Source organism: Musca autumnalis, unplaced genomic scaffold, assembly GCF_047663935.1.
Source record: "Musca autumnalis isolate F117 unplaced genomic scaffold, ASM4766393v1 scaffold_1, whole genome shotgun sequence".
In the NCBI taxonomy this organism is placed as follows: domain Eukaryota; kingdom Metazoa; phylum Arthropoda; class Insecta; order Diptera; family Muscidae; genus Musca; species Musca autumnalis.
In genome coordinates this window covers 193,756,188-193,769,372 of record NW_027411644.1, presented here as the reverse complement: position 1 = coordinate 193,769,372, position 13,185 = coordinate 193,756,188, and the positions used below count along the sequence as shown (strand labels likewise).

General features: G+C 34.7%; 1 protein-coding gene across 3 annotated transcripts in view; it reads right to left on the bottom strand.

Annotated features, from left to right (window-relative positions):
• The window catches only part of orb (polyadenylation element binding protein orb), a 280,777-nt gene extending 269,350 nt beyond the window's left edge, over positions 1-11,427 (bottom strand). For 2 of the 3 annotated variants that reach the window (XM_073959423.1, XM_073959425.1), the window contains exon 1: positions 10,264-11,427. The gene's annotated coding sequence lies outside the window, so the exon portion shown is untranslated. The remainder of the gene's footprint in view (positions 1-10,263) is intronic. The other variant, XM_073959422.1, reaches the window with a different exon arrangement.
• Positions 11,428-13,185: the final 1,758 nt, after the last annotated feature.

Below are 13,185 nucleotides of genomic sequence, written 5' to 3'. Positions count from 1 at the left end.
ATTTTTTCAGTAAACCAACAAACGTGGATTTAAAAAAAAAATATTTCTTTAAACAAACCAACAAACGTAGATTTAAAAAAAATCTTCATTAGACCACCTAAAAAAAAATAAAAAGTATATTTATAAGACCAACAAACGTGGATTTTTTTAAAAAATATTTTTATAAGACCAAAAATATTTTTCAATTAGACCAACGGACGTGAATTTTTTAAAAACTATTTTTCCATCAGACCAACAAACGTGGATTTTTTTAAAAATAGTTTTCCATCAGACAAAAAAATATTTTTTATAAGGCCAACAGTAGTGGATTTTTTATTAGACAAAAAACGTGGATCTTTTAAACAATATTAGATTTTTAAAGAATATTTTTTAATTAGAGCAACAAACGTGGATTTGTTTAAAGTATATTTTTTTCATCAGACCAACAAACGTGGATATTTTAAAACATATTTTTCCATCGGACCAACAAACGTGGATTTTTTAAAGAATATTTTTCCATTGGACCAACAGTCGTGGATTTTTTAAAAAATATTTTTCACCAGACCAACAAACGTGGATTTTTTAAAATAATTTTTTTCATTAGACCAACAATTGTGGATTTTTAAAAAAATATGTTTTCATCAGACCAACATACGTGGGTTTTTAAAAAATATTTTTTTATTAGACTAACAAACGTGGGTATTTAAAAAATATTTTTTTCATTAGACCAACAAACGTGGATTTTTTTAAAAAAATATTTTTTCATCAGACCAACTAACGTAGATGTTTTAAAGAATATTTTTAAATCAGACCAACAGACGTCAATTTTTTAAAAAATATATTTCCATCAGACCAACAAACGTGGAATTTTTAAAAAATAGTTATCCATCAGACCAGCTAACGTGGATTTTATAAAAATATTTTGTCATAAAACCAACAAACGTGGATTTTTTTAAAAAACTCTTCTTCATCATACCAACAAATGTGGATTTAAAAAAAAAAATATTTTATCATTAAACGTTTCTATTACATTTTTAAACACTCAAAATATCCTTAAATGTCACTGCGGGAATATTTCAATTTAAATGCCTTTAAGAAACTAACATTCATCCCCTGCAAATTGTTTTCATCATCAACCAAAAATGTTTTCCTCCAATACTTTTAAAACATTTAAGCACGATTTTTGGCAAAACATTCTTAGGCATAGCTTCAATTTTAAATGATTTCTTCCAAACATTTTTCAACGTACGCATCACTCTGTCCCAATTTCTTACAGTGAATGAGAGGGAGGCTTCTTTATTTGAGAATTTATGAAAAATGAATGTAAACATCAAATTTCTTTCATTACATTTCCGGACCAAATGAACGACGAAAATGATGGCCAAATATAGCACTCTCTCCTGCGCCCACGCGCCCATGCTCCCACACACTTGCAGACTCTCAAGGAATATGTGATTAATAACAATAAGCCAAATAGTATATGAAGGACAATATGTTCGTGGGTGTTTTAATGTTCTCCCACCGATTCTTTGTTTGGTGGATGGTTGGGAGGCTGTAAAAGGCAATAAAAACTAATACCGGCAAAAATTGTTGTAAATGATTCGGGACTATATGCGAGAAAATTGCTTCAGCATTTCGTGGCAACTCCATTGCTTCTATGGCTATCAGTCATCTGCGACGAACTTGTTTCATATGTTCCGTGGATTCCATTTGTTGGTGATGATGTTAATGATGACTGTAATGTCCCTCTTAAGAAGGTCGGTCACTAATGACATATATACGTATATACTACATAAATATGTACGAATTTATTGTGTGCCAAGCAAAGAACTTGTTGTTTTTATTTATTTGTTGGTTATTGTGAAATAGGAAAATAACTGCGAAAATGTTATGGAACAATAAATACATAAATAAAAATTCTTTTAAACCAAAACGCGGCAAGAATAAAAAATAAAACAATTTTTTAGAGAGCAACATATGAAATAATTTGATAAATAACCAATAAAGGCATAGTTAAATAAGGTCGAGGTGATCCAATTGATATTATGTCTTGTGAGTTAAAGGGGCGTGCTGAAATGTAAAGGTGGATATGCAAAGGTCGACGAAGATGAGCAAGTCGGAAATGACAAAGAAGGAGTAAAATCATCAAGCAAACATGTTCAGAAACGGCGAAATCGTCGCAATCGCAAATGTGAAGCAAAGTATTTTAACTGTCATGAAACGAATCATGCTTTAGGCTGTGGCTAAAACAGTACAATCCTGTCTCCATATTCCTGCCAGAGGATGAAAGTCTAGCGAAAGTTTTGACAAAAATCTAATTCTTCACGATCACCAATACTCCGATTAGAGACAAGTACGAACAAACTAAATGGGGTCTTGGTACATTAGCAGCTTGATATTCCTTCTTAAGTCATTTCTGGTAAACGAATAAAGAAAATCCGACCCAATTTTAAATAGGTTGCCCTTGCCTTTCAATCTTTTACCAGAAAAAAAACTTAAGCAAGGTTACCAGCTGTTTATGCATCGAGGCATTTAATGTAATTTTACAAACGCTTAGCATCAATGTTGTTCTAGGAAATGTTGAAAGCCAAAGTTTAAAACGACAATATATTTGGTCCAACTCTTGGAAAATTTAACAGAATAGTACAGCTATGTGAAAGTATTTGATTTCTTAGCTTAAAACTACAGATTTTTGGTGGGAAAATACATCTAAATCCATAAAAAATCCACACCTTCCATAAAGTGGAACCACTGTATATCGGTAACAGACTGACATTCAAATAACCTAATTGCATTATGAAAGCGCTCCTCGCACAAAAAACATGTGGGGTCAGTAGCAAAGAATTGCTCACGCCATACATCTGCCACAGAATCCATAACTGAGTACCAGAGGATTCCGTCAGGAACTCAATGATCGTTCTGCTGGTGAAGAAGTGAATGCGGTTATGGGGCTATATGCAATCAGAAGTAACACTTACAATGCGAGAGAGATCACCTGGGAAGTTTTTGCAGATTCTGAAACTACAATGCTCATAGATCAGAAATCTCAAAAAACAAAAAAATCGCCGTTGGTGATTTTCAAATAATTTGCGATTTAAGTTCACATTTTTAGGGGTTTTTTAGGTTTTCAAGATTTTGCTTGGAAACTGCGAGTTCTATGTAAATGGGCCTATGAAAAATGTTGTAGCTGTGAAAATTCTCCACAAGATTGACCTCTATGATATTTTCGTAGAATTTACCGTTTTTGAGATATAGAAGTTCAAACTGAGACAATGCACTGACTGTATCCCCTCCTTATAAAACAATATCATGCTCAGTGCGCCTTAACTAACTTTTGATGAAAACCGCTTACACATGGGAAGATTTCGCTGATTCTGAAACAGCAATGTTCATAGATAAGAAAATTAAAAAATTCATAAAAAATTCACCGGAGGGATTTTTAAATAAATCGCAATCAAAATTCCCAATTTTAGGGGTTTTTTAGGTTTTCACGATTTTGCTTGAAGACCGCAAGTCGTATCGAAATGAGTCTAAAGGAAATGTTGTGGCTGTGAAAATTCTCTACAAGACTGACCTTTAGGTTTTTTCGTAGGTTTTACCATTTTTGAGATATAGAGGTTCAGTTCGAATTTTTAGGTTTTTATCTTAAGTCTTCAAGATTTTGCTTGGAAACCGCAAGTCATGTCAAAATGGAACTAAAGAAAATGTTGAAGCTCTGAAAATTCTCTACAAGAATGGATGATACATAAGTTTAATATGGGAAATTGCAGTAACGAAATTGTTTTATAAGGAGGCGATACAGTCAGTGTATTGTCTCAATTTGAACTTCTATATCTCAAAAACGGTAAAACCTACGAAAATAGCATAAAGGTCAATCTTGTGGAGAATTTTCACAGCCACAACATTTTCTTTAGGCCCATTTACATAGGACTCGCGGTTTCCAAGCAAAATCGTGAAAACCTAAAGAACTTAAAAAATGTGAACTTAAATCGCGATTTATTTGAAAATCCCTCCGGCGATTTTTTTGGTTTCTTGATATTTCTCATCTATGAGCATTCTAGTTTCAGAATCTGCAAAAAACTTCCCAGGTGTAAGCACCTTCCAATTAAAATTAGTTAAGGCACACCGTGGTAACAGACAAAGCATTTTGAAATTATATTATTGTCAGACAATATTGTTTTCTTTTTGTTTAATCACATAAATCCGGATCGTCGGATACCTACCCCACAAAAACACAAAATTTTACGTTACAATGGTGCACATTGTAATATTTCCTTTGCACCTTGTAATATTTCTTTCAAACATAGATCAGCTTCGGATATGAACTATATTGGTCCTTACCTTCAAGTACCTTACAAACAAAAAATTAAAATTTGTTGGCACAACACTTCTCGGATTGTCATGATATTATTGCACCAGATTGTGCTCGCGGCCCCTTTTTACTAATGTACATTTTTTTTAGTGCAACTCTATTTTCCTGAGATAACGACCCTCAGATTTTATGCTAACGAGGGTATATACACTTTTATACGGGCAAAATGAGCCTTATCGCAATAATGGGGTCTACCAAGTATGTTTGGATGAAATCCGTTTCAGACAGTTTGTAGTTGATTTAGCCATGTCCGTCTGTCTGTCGGAAAATTTGTGCGCACAATAACTCTTGAAGGGAGTAACCGATTTGGTCCATACTGTGCACATCGTGAAATTTCTGCCAGACTAAAATGAGGTTCCTATATGAACTCAATCGGTCCACTCCATCGGGTTCCTCCCATACAAACAGGCGAAAAGGTTCAGTTTAGGACCTGCTCTTGAATCGCTTTGATTTTTGTTGTTGCAAATTGTTTTCACTGCCTTCCATACGACGATACAAGTTTTATGAGGGGCAAGTCTATACTTCCTCAGAAAATAGCCTGAAAGTGCAAAAAAATCCCTATGACACCGTGGGTAGTGGTTGGAGCGCAAGATAACTCTCGAACGGATCTGCCGATTCGGTCTAAAATTTGGCCTTCGTAATATTTTGTCCAAGCTTAGTTTAAGTTCGAAGATAAGCCATATCGGTCTTCCCCCACAAAGTTCAAAAATGTTCGAAAAAATTGTGCGCACGATAACTCTTGAAGGAAGTGACCGATTTGGTCCATACTTTACACATCCTAATATATCTACCAGATATAGGTTCGAATATGGATTATATTTGTCCAATCCTTCGGGTATCTCCCACACAAAATTTCGGATAAGTTAACTTTAAGACCTGTCTCAAATCACTTTGATTTTTGTTGAAATCATTGCATTCGCTGCCTCAATTACGACGGTAAAAGTTGTTTCCGGGGCAAGTCCATACTTCTTGAGAAATAAGCCCGAAAGATGTTAAAAACCCCTATGGCACCATATGTAGTGGATGATAACGATAACGATAACTCTCAAACTGATCAACCGATATTGTGCAAAATTTGGCCTTTGTCATATTTTGTCCAAACTTAGTTTCAGTTCGAAGATGGGCAATACCGGCCCTCAACTTCCAGTACTTCCCCCCCCAAAATATTTAAAAAATGTCACTAAAATGATATGCATGATATCGCTTAAACGGGGCAACCAATTAAGTCACCACTTTGGGTCTCCTAATAGTTTATCCAAATTTAGTTTAACTTCTAAATGACCCATATCGGTCATCTCTTTTGGGTACCTCCCCCACAAAAGCTCAACAATTGTGTCGCGATATCTATCAAAAGGATATAACTGCCAAAATAAGATCCATTTCCATAATGGACTATGTCGCGTCATTTCTTTAAGTACCATCTCCGCAACACTTTTTAACTTTAATCATAATCAACATTTTTATCGTTAAGTTCAAATGTCCAAAAAGGGTCACAAAATTCTGAAAAGACCATAAATACATCACAGTGCGCCTTAACTAACTTTAAATGATAGGTGCTTACATCTAGGAAGTTTTGCGTTTTTTCGTACCTAGGCCTTAAGGCCTCGGTACATAAGAAACCTCACCTGATTGTCTTGCTTGTCTGCTTCATTTCTGACATAATAAAAATAAACGAATAAAGTAGACCGAGCCAGTTTCGAACTAGGTTGTCTTCAGTTCTCTTCTTCTGTATTCTTTTTTATTATTATGTCAGAAATGAAACAAGGCAAGAAAGCCAGGCGGCGAGGCTTCTTATGTACCAAAGCCAATAAAGTACTCTATATTTGAATATGTTTGATCGTCTCAGATATAATGACTTAAGTTAAGATTTAGACCCAGAAGCGGGTCATGTCATGTTTACCATGTTTACATTAGAGTCCTTTTTAAAGGGAAAATTTAATCACGTGACCGGTGTCGGACTCTTTCCATATGTGAAAGTCTTAAATTTTCGACCGAAGTCCGACCCAGCCAGTATTTTTTTGACATTTTTAATCAAATTCGAGACTTTTTTTATCCAAGTGCACGATTAAAAAGCTGGAATATGAGCACATTTTCTGATCATAAAAGACTCCTTTGTCGGGAGAAAAACGTAACCTCAGGCGATTCTTCTAAAGAAATCACAAATAAGTCTTCCTCTGCATTAGTTTAGAGTCATTTTCGACCATTTTCTGATGGTATATAAACTCTTTTTCGAGCCGTATTTTAATAATTTGTTGGTGATTTTTGATTAATTTGAGACTCTTTTTCGAGTCTTTTTTAAGTCATGTTTATAATCGTTTATGAGTTTTTAGTGAGTCATTTATGAATCTTTTTATCAGACAAAAAATTAAAGGAATTTTATTTTTATTCTTCTTTGTTTTTTGTCTCGTTCATGTGTTTTTTTCTGCTTTGTTATGACTTTTAATTATCCCTTTATGTTACGGTGGTTAGTGTACTCTTTCTTCATTCACTTTCTTCGTTTCATCTCAATCTTCAGATGATCAAAATGTGACAAGAAATAACAAAAAATATTCACATTTTAAACACCTCAGTGATTTATTTTCGATTGCTAAACATTTTGTTGTTGTTTTTAAATTGAACTCTTTTTAATCATTAGAGGCAGTCACTTTCGAGTCCCTTTCTCTATAAAGACTCCGCAATATGATTTTTGAAAAAAAAAAAACAATCTTCCAAATGCTACCTCGGTAAATGTAATAAATTAACAAGTAAAAAATTATCAGTCGGCTTTGCCGACAAAGATATACCCTCAGCCTGTGTGAATTTAAACTTTCATATACGGACAGATCGAATGTATTTAGGTTATTTTCAGAATTTTGTGGCTCTCTGTAGACATATGCGCTGGCCGACAAAAATGTGGATTAGGACTGGTCCATTATGGAAGTGGATCTTATTTTAGGAGTCATATCTTTTCGATAGATATGGCGCCCACTAGTCATTTCAGTTGGTCAACGTAGAACTTTTTTACCAGTATGCCAGGAAACATGGACATGTCCACGGAAAACATAATATCTCTTTTTAAACAGGACCTTCGTGGCGGTGGCATCGGTATACATTTCCAAAGGATCTTCGAACAGACCCTAAACTGGACTTAGACACAAATGTTGAACTTTTGTGGCAACTTGAAGCAACTTTATATGGAAGGTGCTTACAGATGCGAAGTTTTTGCGGATTCTGAAACTACAATGTTTCACGATTTTGCTTGGAAACCGCAAGTCCTATTGAAATTGGAATAAAGAAAATGTTGTAGCTATGAAAATTCTCTACACGATTGATCATGATGATAATTTCGTAGGTTTTACCGTTATTGAGATATCAAAGTTCAAATTGAGACAATGCATTGACTGTATCGCTACCTTACACTTTACCTTAACTAACTTTAAGTGAAAACCGCTTACATCTGAGAAGTTTTTGCGGATTTTGCAACAAGCAATGTTCATAGGTGAGAAAAATCCAGAAACAAGAAAATATCGCTAGAGCGCTTTTTAAATAAATCGCGATTCATTTTTTCGATTTTTAGGGGTTTTTTAGGTTTTCACGATTTTGCTTGGAAATTGCAAGTCCAATCGAAATGGGGCTAAAGAAAATTTTTAAGCTGTGAAAATTCTCTACAAGATTTTCCTCTATGATGTTTTCGTAGGATTTACCGTGTTTGAGATATAGGTCACATTTTCAGATTTTTTTTTGTTTTGTTAGGTTTTCACGAAATGGGACTTGAGAAAATCTTATAGCTGTGAAAATTCTCTATACGTACATACCATTTTAGTGGCGGTTTTTAAATACTGGAATTTGTGGACCGGTATTGCCCATCTTCGAACTGAAACTAAGTTTGGACAAAATATGACGAAGGCCAAATTTTGGACTAAATCGGTTGATCAGTTCTAGGGTTATCGTGCTCACCAAGAAGTATGGACTTGCCCCTGTACCCTTGTAATTGAGGCAGCGAATGCAAGTTGCTTCAACAAAAATCAAAGTGATTTGAGCGCAGGTCTTCAAGTGTGTGGTAGGTACCCGATGGAGTGGACAAATATAATCCATATTCGAACCTAATCTACATCTGGTAGATATATTAGAATGTGTAAAGTGTGGACCAAATCGGTGACTCCCTTCAAGAATTATCGTGCCACAAACTTTCCGAAAATTTTTGAATTTTATATGGCTTATCTTCGAACATAAACTAAGTTTGGACAAAATATTACTAGATCCAAATTTTGGATCGCATCGGCAGATCCGTTCGAGAGTTATCTTGCCCCCCAACCACTACACACGGTGTCATAGCGGTTTATTTTTTGCACCTTTCAGGCTAGTTTTTCAGGAAGTATGTATGGACTTGCCCCTAATGAAACTTGCACCGTCGTATAGGGGATAGTAAATACAAGTTGCTTCAACAAAAATCAAAACGATTCGAGTGCAGGTCCTTAACTGAACTTTTCCGAAATTTTGTGTGAGAGGTACCCTCATCGAAGTCTGGTAGAAATTTCACGATATACAAAGTATGCACAAAATCTGTTACTGCCTTCGAGAGTTATCGTGCTCACAATTTTAGCGAAAATTTTAGAACTTTTGTGAGGGAGGTACCGGAAGGAGTGGATCGATATGGTCCATCTTCGAAATTAAACTAAGTTTGGACAAAATATTACGAAGACCAAATTTTGTACAGAATAGGTTGATTCGTTAGTTATAGGGCACTCTAGCCAAACAAACGGGCGGGCGGGATATACGGACATGGCTACATCGACTCCAAATTATCTGAAACGTATGTACCCTCGTAAGCCTAAAGGATAACGGTATAAAAATTTAATTGAACTCTACAATGATACCCATTGGATATTCACGGAACTTTGAAAGCCCATAACTCGAAAAGTAAGGTATTCCGCAGGAAAAAAATATATGAATGTTCTCAGGACCCCTTGGGGTACCTAATTGCATCCAGTATAAACGTACTCTTAAACTAAAAAATCTTTTAGGCATAAAAAGGGAACACACGCTCACAACCGATTTTTACCACAGGTAGATCTTGTTGTTATGAACACAATAATATAATACCATCTCTGGGAAGTCCATACTTCCAGAGATATAGACCTTTAAAGTTCCAAAAATATGTAGCCGAAGGCCAGACAATTAGAGAAAAATTTATCATTTAAAATAAATGTTTGTTCCCGTTCCCTAGATTTGCCCCTGTCCATACGAGAAAGTCTTAAATCCCCGGCCGAAGGCCGGCTATTGCAGAAGAAAATTATAATTTAAAAGAAAATTTAGAACTTTAAAGGTCTATATCTAGGGAATTTTGGACTTCCCAGAGATGTGTTCAGGACAACGAGAAATACCTATGCAGTTTCTTCAAAAAATTTTTGTGACATATAGGTACATTTTTAGTGTGACAAATGGAGAACATTTTCAAGATTTACTTTTCTCCACGTTTATTCTTCTTTCTTTTACCCCCCTTTCAAAATTATTAATATACTAATAAAGGAATAAAGTGAATATTACCAAGATCATAATGAAGTTAACACTTGAATGTAAGACATTTTGCGACCCGACCGGGTTTTTGTTGTTGTTCAATATTGGAATTTAAAAAAAGTGGGAACATTATCGCCTGCCTACAGCAGCTTGACTAACAATTACTGTCTTCGAATGAAGAAGTACAACTAATGCCGAACTTGAATTTCAATGAATTTGGAGTTGTGTTTTACATTACTGTTGTGCCTCTCTCGTGTTGGCCTTCACTTCCTCTCCACCCCAACAATATTGTGAAGAGTCTTATTTTTAATTAAAAGTTATAAATGATTTTGGGAACAATTTTATTGGAAAAACTACAGCAACAATAACAACAACAAAACAAAGAAATTGCAATACTTGTCGAAACATTTACTTACCTTTTGAGACAACGTGCCAAGAAACCAAAATTTGAGTTTTAGGAGAGGGAGTAATGCAACAATTTTTGTGATATCCCTCTGTTCTGCTCTTTAGCAAACTGCACTTCTTCTTCAGTTCATAGCATCATCATCAGCATTGTCGAGAGTGGGCTGATGTTGAAGCACATTTTTTCAATTTCCAATCAATGGAGATGGCTCGATGTTGTTGTTGTTCTTGTTGTTATTTTTAATAATTCTCAGTAGATTATTGTGTTTTTTGTTATTGTAAAATTCACTCACTAACATTCACTCACACTAATGAAAAACTATAACACATTTGTTGTTTGTTCTGTTCTATTTTTTTCTGCTCCAAAGTTTTACAATAAAAATCACCGAATGAACAGATGAAACGCATAAAAAAATTTCATTCACCGTTAGTTGTAAAAATGTTACGCTCTGTGTCGGAATTCTATAATAATGCTTATGGTGGTGATGATGACGACTCGACAACTCTTCCCGACTGTCTGCCTTGCCTGCCTGCCCTGCGAGCTCTTCTTTTTCTGTGACACTTGTTCGTAGGGTTTTTTCGAGTTCTTTTTTCTGGGTTGGTTTGTCGGTAGGTCGGTCGGTCGGTCGTTTGGACACAAGCAAAAAAAGGCAATTACAAATTATACAAATAGTACAACAAAATTTTACAACCACACTCTGCTGCTATTCTTCTGCTTGAGATTTAATTTTCGTTCCTCGTTTATATTCCCCGTTTTTTTTTCTGTTGGGACTCTCGTTGGGCCTTAGTTCACTTTTTTACAACAGATTTACAGAATTTTTTTTTTATCACAAGAAATAATACATAAAATATCGTACATGAAAGTCTTTGAGGCTTTTCGTTTCGTTTAAAAACTGCAAAGAAGAAAACACACGTTTTTTCAGTTTTTTTGGTCCGGCACAATTAAAAGTTAAAAAAATTCACAATTTTTTCCACTTTTCTCTAAAAGTCTTTTGAGAATTTTTGTTTTAATTCTCCTCTTCATGTGACCAATAAAAAAACACAATAAGTGATAACTTTTCTTCCTTTTTGTTTCTTTCCTAATAGCTTCTATCATCCATCCGTCCAAAACTCTGTTAGTGGTGATAGAGCGCTTTTGGAAAATAAACCTCACCTTTCGAATAAAACCAAGAGACTGTGATACTGTGTCGCTGATGTTTGCAGGATTTTGAGGATTTGCTTTGCTGGATGTTAAGTCATGTTCGTTAGCTGTTCGTTTGGTCTTATGTTAAAGGAGTGTTGTAACATCAAACATGTTCGAAGGTGAACAAGTTTGAAATGAGTTCTTGGTTGCCATATTTACACTTTAACGTCGCTTAGCTGTTGACATATTTTTGTTCAAAATGTGCCGAAATTTATAATCCATGTCGAAAACACAATAAGCGTTTGAGTAAAGTTTTGTGTCATTTCTGGTAAGGAAAAGAATTTTCCAGTCAAATTTGAATTTGGTCGCCCTTTGTATTTTATATTTTTACCAGAAATGATATAAAACTTTACTGAAACATTTGGTCTGTTCCAGAACTAGTTTTTACTATTTTTCCCGATAACATAAAGGAAACAATTTTATCGTAGTAAACATAGTAGATTCATGCAGGTTCTGGAACAGAGCAATTTATTGTGTTTTCGGTGTTCCAATCATACATACAGTCAACCAAAAAAGTCTACATACACCCTATAAATCTCGAGTTTTAATGGTAAGGAAACATTTTTATGAAAATCCAAATACATAGTTCTATTTCATATCGCTAATGAACAAAATTTAATACAACAAAAATATATTCCATAATACGAATAACGCTAAATTCTATAAAAATTAAAAAAATAATAGGGAAAAATTAAATAAAGAGATTACCGTAAAATTTATGGATTAAGCAATAAAAATTTTACATTTTATTGCTTTATCGAATGTCTTTGGTTGTCCATGTTACCTTTTAGACAAAATAGGAACATATTTGTGAATTAATTGCCGTTAGTAAAGGTCAGACTTCGCGTATAACTTGTTAAAGCGGACCCTTGCAGATTTCTTGGAGTGTTTGAGTTTGTTACTTTATAAAACCCTAGAAAATACGGGGGGACTGATAATTTTGAAATCCTAGAGTGCTTTGAAGTTGTCCTTGTAAACATCCCAGCAAAATGTTCGATGCCAAAGATGCCATTCAATCATGGGTGCAAGTGAGCTGGCATGTCATCTTTTTAGCATCTTCATCGATGAATTTTATATGAGCGTGGACCCCAAAAGAAACTATGCATGGATACAAAGCATGTAATTTGCATCAATGCTTTGACATGTAATTTTCACCACTGCTTTGGCATGTCATTTCCATCAATGCTTTGGAATGTAATTTTCACCAACCCTTTGCAATGACATTATCATTACGACAAGAGTTTTAACAACGTTGGTTGTCATTTCGAGTCTCGACAACATCAAGAGAAATTTGCAGAAATTTCTGCAAGAAAATTTGCAGGACGTTATCATTACGATGTGATTTCGAGTCTCCGACAACATCAAGGCTATTGTAAATAATTAATCTTATATATCTAGAAAAATGTGTATAAATAAAAACACAAAATTCATCTTTATTGGATCGATGGAATGGGTTCAAATGCTGATGAAAAGATCGGATCTTTCACGACTTCCTTTGCATGGGTTCAAATGCTGATGAAAAGATCGGATATTTCACGACCTCCATTGCATTGGTTCAAATGCTAATGAAAAGATCGGATCTTTCACAACTTCGTTTGAACCAATGCAAAAGATGCCATGAAATCACGTCATCGCATGGAACCCCTTCCTTCAAATTTTGCTGGGATTAAATGCTCCTGAACATCGCAAAATGTACGAATTCCTGACTTTTCTCATAAAGTTTATAGGTTTCACAGCATTCCAAGGGGCAAAT